This window comes from Sceloporus undulatus, chromosome 4, assembly GCF_019175285.1.
Source record: "Sceloporus undulatus isolate JIND9_A2432 ecotype Alabama chromosome 4, SceUnd_v1.1, whole genome shotgun sequence".
Taxonomy (NCBI): domain Eukaryota; kingdom Metazoa; phylum Chordata; class Lepidosauria; order Squamata; family Phrynosomatidae; genus Sceloporus; species Sceloporus undulatus.
The window spans coordinates 78812170-78820031 of NC_056525.1; positions in this window are offsets into that span (position 1 = coordinate 78812170).

The following is a 7862-nucleotide window of genomic DNA, read 5'->3' on the forward strand; positions in this document are numbered from 1 at the left end:
TATTATTATTATTATTATTATTATTATTATTATTATTATTATTATTATTATTTGAGGCTTTGCAATAAGCAACCAGGCTCAGAGAAGCAGAAGAGAATCTAGCTACATCACCATAGCCAGATGCAAAATGTTGACATCAGTGCTGTGATCCTTCAGGTACCTCCAGGGATCTCAGCACTCCTGTGATCATTTCATTGAGGATCTGTCTGTCTTTGGGGATCATAGAATCATGAAATCATAGAGTTGGAAGAGATCACAAGGGCCATCCAGTCCAACCCTCTGCCATGCAGGAACTCACAATCAAAGCATCCCCAATAGATGGCCATCCAGCCTCTGTTTAAAGTCCTCCTAAGAAGAAAACTCCACCACACTTTGGGGGAGTGTGTTCCACTTTTGAACAGCTCTTACTGTCAGGAAGTTCCTCCTGTATTTAAGTGGAATCTCTTTTCTTGTAGCATTGTTCCAGGTCCTATTCTCTGGAGAAGCAGAAAACAAGCTTGCTCCATCCTCTATATGATAACCCTTTAAATATTTATACAGGGCTATCATATCACCTCTTAATTGTCTTTTCTCTACACTGAACATATTAATCTCCCTAAGTCTCTCGTCATAGAGCATGGCTTCCAGACCCTTCCTCATTTTAGTAACCCTCTGGACACACTCCAACTTGTCAACATCCTTTCTTAAATGTGGTGCCCAGAACTGGACACAGTATTCCAGGTGAGGCCTGACCAAAGCAGAATAGAGTGGCACTATTACTTTCCTCAATCAAAACACTATACCTCTATTGATGCAGCCTAGAATCACATGTTCAGCTTGTGGTTTACTAGGACTCCTAGATCCCTTTCACATGTAGTCTTGTTGAGCCAGGTGTTCCCCATCCTATATCTGTGCATTTCTTTTTTCTTTTTTTTCCTGCCTGAGCAGTATCTTACATTTCTCCCTGCTGAAGTTCCTTTATAGCTATATGCTTCTCCAAGCCTGCCTGCTTACTGCAAAGCATGGAATGGTAATGTGTGTAGGCTTCATGGGTTTATTAGTAAGTTGGAGGGAGGTTATATGGCTCATTGTAGCACAGGTCTGAAACTGGATGTCTGTGCCATGCTGAGATGATGAAGAATTAAGGTCTAATGGTAGGGCAAATCCTGAATTTTCAGTAATACATGCATTGTTGTTGTGGTTGTGGTTGTTTATATAGCACAATCAAAGTGCATAGCAGTATACAAAACTAAAATGATAAAACACAGAGCCCTGGCAAACACATACCTTCTATTTTTTAAAATATGAGGCATAAAAAAGCAGCCACCCGAGACAGCTAATTTTGGATATCATGAAAGAGCAGCGAATTCTGGTTTATCTTATGTTCTTGGGATTACCGAGATACATGGTTTCATCGGTTTGTACTATATAAAAGGAAAGTGTAGTTTCTAATGGAATACTTGCAGGGAGTGGAAGTGAATCAATGTCCATGATTCTCCATTGTGCCTTCAGTATTTTAGTCATTTCCAGCAGAGGGAATGATATTTGTTGGAACCCTTATTTAGAAAATGGACCCCTGGCCCTCACCTCCAGATCTTATTCAGTCTTGCTGTATGCAATGATAGGGTACAGGTTTAAAGTCTCCTATTTAGTTCTTGTCATCTCTAGTAATGAGGTGAGAACTGCAAGGATGATGCCTCATGGACAAAGGGAATAATCAAAGACATTTCAGAATCCAGCCAATCTAACAGTGAACATGTAATTAGAGTGCTTGCACTAAGAATAAAATCTAAAAGTCTTTTCAGTGTTTCTGTGAGTGCATATTATTATTTTTGTCAGTTTCTGAATTTTCCCTGTTTTAATTGCTGCTGCAATATGGAATGGCCTTCTCTTGCAAGATGTTTTAAGCCAAAGAGGGCTGGGAAAAGGGAGCATTGTTTCTAAAGCAACCACTTGGTGGAAGTTGGAGTGGGCTAATCAGCTTCCATTTTCCTCTATAAACAACTCCAAAATACCTCAATATAAACATTCTCAACTGCCAGAAGTACTAAAAAGTTCACAGGAGAGTTAAACTGTTGTGAGAAAGAGAGAAGATAAAAGGTTCTTGAAGGTAAGAGATATTTAATCTCCAAAAATAAAGAAATAATATTTTAAAATGTTTATGTAATTCACATAAGAATATCCAGAGTTTGGACTGCTCCCAGAAACTCACCCAGATTCTAGAGAACATGGCCAGAAACTAACTTTTCCAAGCTTTCAGAGCATATTATTGAGAACAGTTATTACAGTCCAGTCAGTACTTTTCTTGATTGGACCGTAATAACTGGAATAGTGCATGCAGAGTGTACCTAATCTCCTTTTCCCCTCGGCACTATCCTTATATCACTTCCAACTCTTATGATTTTAAGACTCTACACCAGACAGACCGTGCATAAAACATGGTCAACCCATTTCCATGTGTCATACAGAGTGGCAATGAAGATCTCTCGAATGACATCATGAAGCCAATATGATTGTCAGAAAGATCTGAAATGGCTGGGTTTATTTTATTTTGGAGCCATGATCCTTGGTGCCTTTAATGAAGTGCCAGTCAAAGCTGCCTTTGGCAGCTGCATGAATATTAGTTTTGGCAAGGAACATGAAGACCCAGTAGACTAGGAGTCAGCAGCTAGTGTGTTGGTGTTTTTTTAAAAGTAACAACTAAAAGTGGAGAAGCCAGAGCTTTATGAAAAGCTGGAAAGAAAAGACATGCCCATCCCCAAAACCCTCATGTGAAGGATTTCATTCAACAACTGGCAAAGTGGGGAGTGAAAATTTCTATGCAAAATTGAACCACACCACCTTTCATACCTTATTGAGCACATTAAGAGCACTGGTGGCGCAGAGGTTAAGTGCCTGTATTGCAGCCACTCACTCACAAACGGCAAGGTTGCGAATTCAATACCAGCCAAGAGTTCAAGATCGATTGAGGCTTGCATCCTTCTAAGGTAGCTAAAATGAGTACCCAACTTGTTGGGGGGCAGTTAGCTTACAGTTGTAAACCACTTAGGGAATGCTTAAGTGCACTGATAAGCAGTATAGAAATGAACTTGATATTGCTATTGCTATTAAGGGATGGAGGGACTAGGACAAGGGAAAAAAATCTTAGAGAATCCTAGGAAGTAGTAAAGGGGAGATTTCCCTCCTGAGTGTTTCCTGTTCGGATTTTTAATTGTTCTGAAACCAGATCTTGGAAGTAACTAACTGCCTACAATGAGTCATCAGAAATTAAATCCTCCTTTGCAAGGCCTAATTACATTACAATTGTAGCATACTGAGGGATAAGATCAATCCTGCATTGCAGTGGTTCCATTCCTTTCTCTTGGGTAGATCCCAGAGGGTGCTGCTCGGGGACAGTTGCTCCAGTAAAAGGGAGCTCACTTGTGGTGTCCCACAGGGTGCTATTCTGTCCCCGATGTTATTTAACATCTATATGAAGCCTCTGGGTGAGATCATTCGGAGTTATGGAGCTGAGTGTTATCAGTATGCCGATGACAGCCAAATCTATTTCTCCATGTCTCATTCGTCGGCCTTGAATTCTGATGGTGTCTCCTCTCTCAATGAATGTCTTTGGACAGTAATGAGCTGGATGAGGAAAAACAGATTGAGGTTGAATCCAGACAAAATGGAAGTGCTCATGGTAGCGGCACTGAAACCAAGAATTGGGTTTCAACCTCCAGTCCTGGACAGGGTCACACTCTCCATCAAGGACTGTGTTTGCAGTCTGGGGATGCTCCTTGACTCGTCGCTCCTTATGTCGAACCAGGTAAATGCGACAGTCAGGAGCGCCTGTTATCAGCTTCGGCTGATACGCCAGCTGCGCCTTTTTCTGGAAGTAAGGGATCTTGAGACTGTTGTGCACGCGCTGGTAACCTCACGTCTAGATTTCTGTAATGCACTCTACATGGGGCTACCCTCGTGCTTGGTCCGGAAACTGCAATTAGTACAGAATATGGCAGACAGAGTAATTTCTGGAACATCCAGGAGGGACCATATTACCCCGGTTCTAAAGTCCCTCCACTGGCTGCCCATTAGCTTCCGGACCCAGTACAAGGTATTTGTTATCACCTTTAAAGCCCTAAATGGCTTGGGTCCAAGCTATCTCCGGGACCGCCTTCTCCCCTACAATCCTCCCCGCACCCTCCGCTCCTCTGGGAGAGGCCTACTTCAGCCACAAAAATCTAGGCTTTCGACTACCTCCCAGAGGGCATTTTCCATCATCGCCCCAAGACTGTGGAAGGGCCTGCCAGATGAGATCCGTCTACTTATATCCTTAGACAGCTTTAAAAAGGCTGTTAAGATGGATCTCTTCCGGCAGGCCTTCCCAGAACAGAGAACCCAGCGTTCGAAAAACGTCTGGGAAAGATACGGCTGCTCCCACTGGTTGCTTGTTGATATGATGTTGTTGACCTTCTGGTCAGTTTTTAACTTGTATGTTTGTTTGTTTCTTGTTGTTTTTGTTCTGTTTTTTAAATATTGCATTGAATTTAATACTTTTTTAAGGAGGGGAGGATACCAGGGATTTTATATGTTTTGTATTTTTAACTTTGTTAGCCACCCCGATTGTTCTGAGTGGCGGGCTACAAATAAATTTATTATTATTATTATTATTATTATTATTATTATTATTATCATCATCATCATCATCCTTTGGTTGTGCAATGGCCACAGTTTTAGTTACTTTTATAGATACAGGAAATGACTATTTCAGGTATATTTTGTCCCACAGTCTGCTCATTTTTACCATTCTGTGGTACTCTCAAAGGTAACTTTAAATTTCTGTTCTGGATACTTTTGGCAAGGAGAAATTAAAGATGAGCTCTTTTAAAAACATAAGTATAAGGGTTGCTAATTAGTTTTGTGGCTCTTTAAACTATAGCTGTAACCAATTTTTTTTTTATAAACAACTTTCCTAACTCTATCTGAAATCAACAGATTGGTTGGGTATGTGTTGATATTCCTAACATTAGAAGGGCTGCAAATCACTGAAAGAAGTGTCATTCAGTTAGTAGTTAAATTCTTCTAATCTATTTGCAGTATTACACATCCATGGACTCAGACTTTGGTTTTTTCAGATACTCTCCTAGGCCTGTTACAGACTGCCAAAATAAAGCTGCTTTGGGTCTCTTTGGAGGTATGCTATTTAAATGATGCATGGGTCCTAAGAGTCCGGAGGTCGCACCAAAGCCACACTCCATTCCTAAGCACTGGAGTGCAGCTTTGGTGCAGCTTCCGGATTCTTAGGGTGCATGCATCATTTAAACAGCATACCTCCAAAGAGACCCGAAGCAGCTTTATTTTGGCAGTCTGTAACAGGCCCTAGTATCTGTTCATCTTCGAGATCAAATAACTATCCTCTTTTATCAGCTTGATAAGATTTTTAGCTAGGCAAACAAATACAATGTTTAAAAATCTGAAATATTAATATTCCAAAAGTAGAACATGGGTTAGTGTCATCAAAGCATGTTTTCCTAGAAAGATTAAGGAGGAACAAAATCACAATTTGAGGGCAGCATCTTCTGAACAATGCTAACTCCCTCTCTTCATTTGATTGACAGAAGATCAGCCTTGCATGTTGAAAGCAACCGGGTATCTGGAAAAGAAAACTAGCTGTATGTTGCAAGAAATGCAACACACATCCTCCTCATTCAATGACTGACTTACTGCTAAATTGCCAAATCAGAAAACAGGGCAAACACCAGGAAAAATGCATTGGCTCTTGAAACCTGAGTCTGTTCCCAGTCCTTCCAGTTCCCAGCCCTTCTTACTAGTGAACATACTTGTGGTGCTCATCTGGCCAGAGCAATGCCTGGCCAATTTTGCTTTTTTTCACAAGCAGAGCTTGGGATTTTACTTTTGGACCTTTTGTGGGGTAACTGTAATGTATTAGATACTTTTACGGTTACAGAGAGTGTGGCTTCATTCCTTAGGTACATTTTCTGCCACACAGCACTGACTTATACCATTTGAATTTTTCAAAGTGACAAAAATGTAATATTTTATTTACTTTTGAATACTGAAGAAGAAAGCTGCTTTTCAAAAACTGAACTCAACTGCACTTTGGGGGCCATTGAACTACAATTGTAACTAATTACATTAAATGTAACTTTCCAAACTCTAAAATTTACTTTTGGGAAGAATAAACAAATTGGTATGTTGAAGCTATCCATAACTGAGCAGTGGAAGGATGGTGTCCTGAGTCCCGCTCCTAACACTGCTAAATTATGAATGGCTTCAGTACATCATTATTTTAACTCGTCTTTAAAACAATTTGCCAACCTGTGGATCAAGATAGGCAGCGTCTGAGTGAGTGTATGTAAGCAGGAGACACACAGAGAGATATTAGACCTGGTAAAAGTCAGTTAATAAGAGAGACAGCCTGAAAACACAAGGAGGGAACCATCAGGCAATTTGGCCTGGTTAATCAAGGCCATCATTTTGACCAAAGGATAAATTTAAAATTATTGCTTACTTTAATTGCTGGTTGATATGGCAGCATTTACAAATCAGCTAGTCTCCTTTGCCCAGGAACATTCCCACACCATGCAAAAACAAAACAAAAAAACATCCCCACACATGCACCTGAGATGGGTGAGCATCTTGGAATGCAAAGGGACTCAAATGTCTCAATGTGCCTGTGGGAGATATTGAGGTTATTATGGATGGCTCCCTTAACTTTTGGGTAGGAGGAAGCCTCTTCTGCTGCCAACATGTCCACTACCTCTTGGGCTGGTCTGGTAAGGCATGCAGTTAACAACAGGGCCCACTGGTCTTCAGGCCATTTCGCCACCATGGCCACCCTCTCAAATGTATTAATAAACGCCTCAGCATCATCACTTGGTTCCATCTTTAACATGCATAAGGGTGCCTAGTCCCCCACCAGTCCCTCTAAAGGAGTCCGAGGTACTTCCCTTGGTGTCTTCATTAGCTCTGCCATTTGTCCCAGCAACTGATTTTGAGACACCTGCTGAGCTGCAAACATTTGTTCAAGAACTTGTAATTGGTGTGTGGAGACTTGATTTAGTAATCCCAACCCTCAACAGGAGCCTGCTGAGTTCCAATAGGAGTGGATCCCACTTCTGAAACCATTGTGGGAGATACTCCTGCTCCTCCTGTCACAGGAGTCTTTGGAATGTTCTCCATTTCACAAAAGAGTTGACGCTTCGTGGTGCTTGCAAACAAATATTTATTGTGGTATACTTTCTCCTAACACAGGGCTTTTACTTCACAGTCTTCCCCACTTAACAGCTTGCTTGAGCACATACTTCACTGCCCATTCCTCATGTCTGCCTCTAACTTTCCTTTAACTGGCCAAGAGCATCCTTGTAAATTCCACAGTAGGGGCACTGCACTCCAACAACTCAAATTAAGTCCTACCACCAGAGGTGGTTGTTTAGGCTGTGGAGCTTTTGTATATCCTTCCAAATATCCCTCTTCTATAGGGTCACGGAGTTTATCTTCAGCTACACTTCCTACCCTGCTCCAACTGTCCCTCCTGGATAAGAAGGCAGCCCTTTTCCCTCTCAGCATCTTTGGAGCTTCTAACTGTTCCCTCAGACCGGCCGTCTCCTCCTCACCTCCTCTTCTGTGTTTCTCCTCCCCCTCCTACACGAGCACCTCTCCCTCCTCTTGTACTTTCAGTCCTGACCACACCTCACTATGCTCCTCCTTGCCTATCTCTTCCCCACCCCAATCTTTCCCAGGGCCTTGTGGGGCTTGTAGTCCCATGGGCTGACTCAGGCTTCTTTCTTCCAACAATGCACTGGTGCAACCCAACATCTTTACAGGCTCTTCTTCACAGTGGCTTTACTAAATTGTGCCTCAAGGGACAGACATTCCCACTC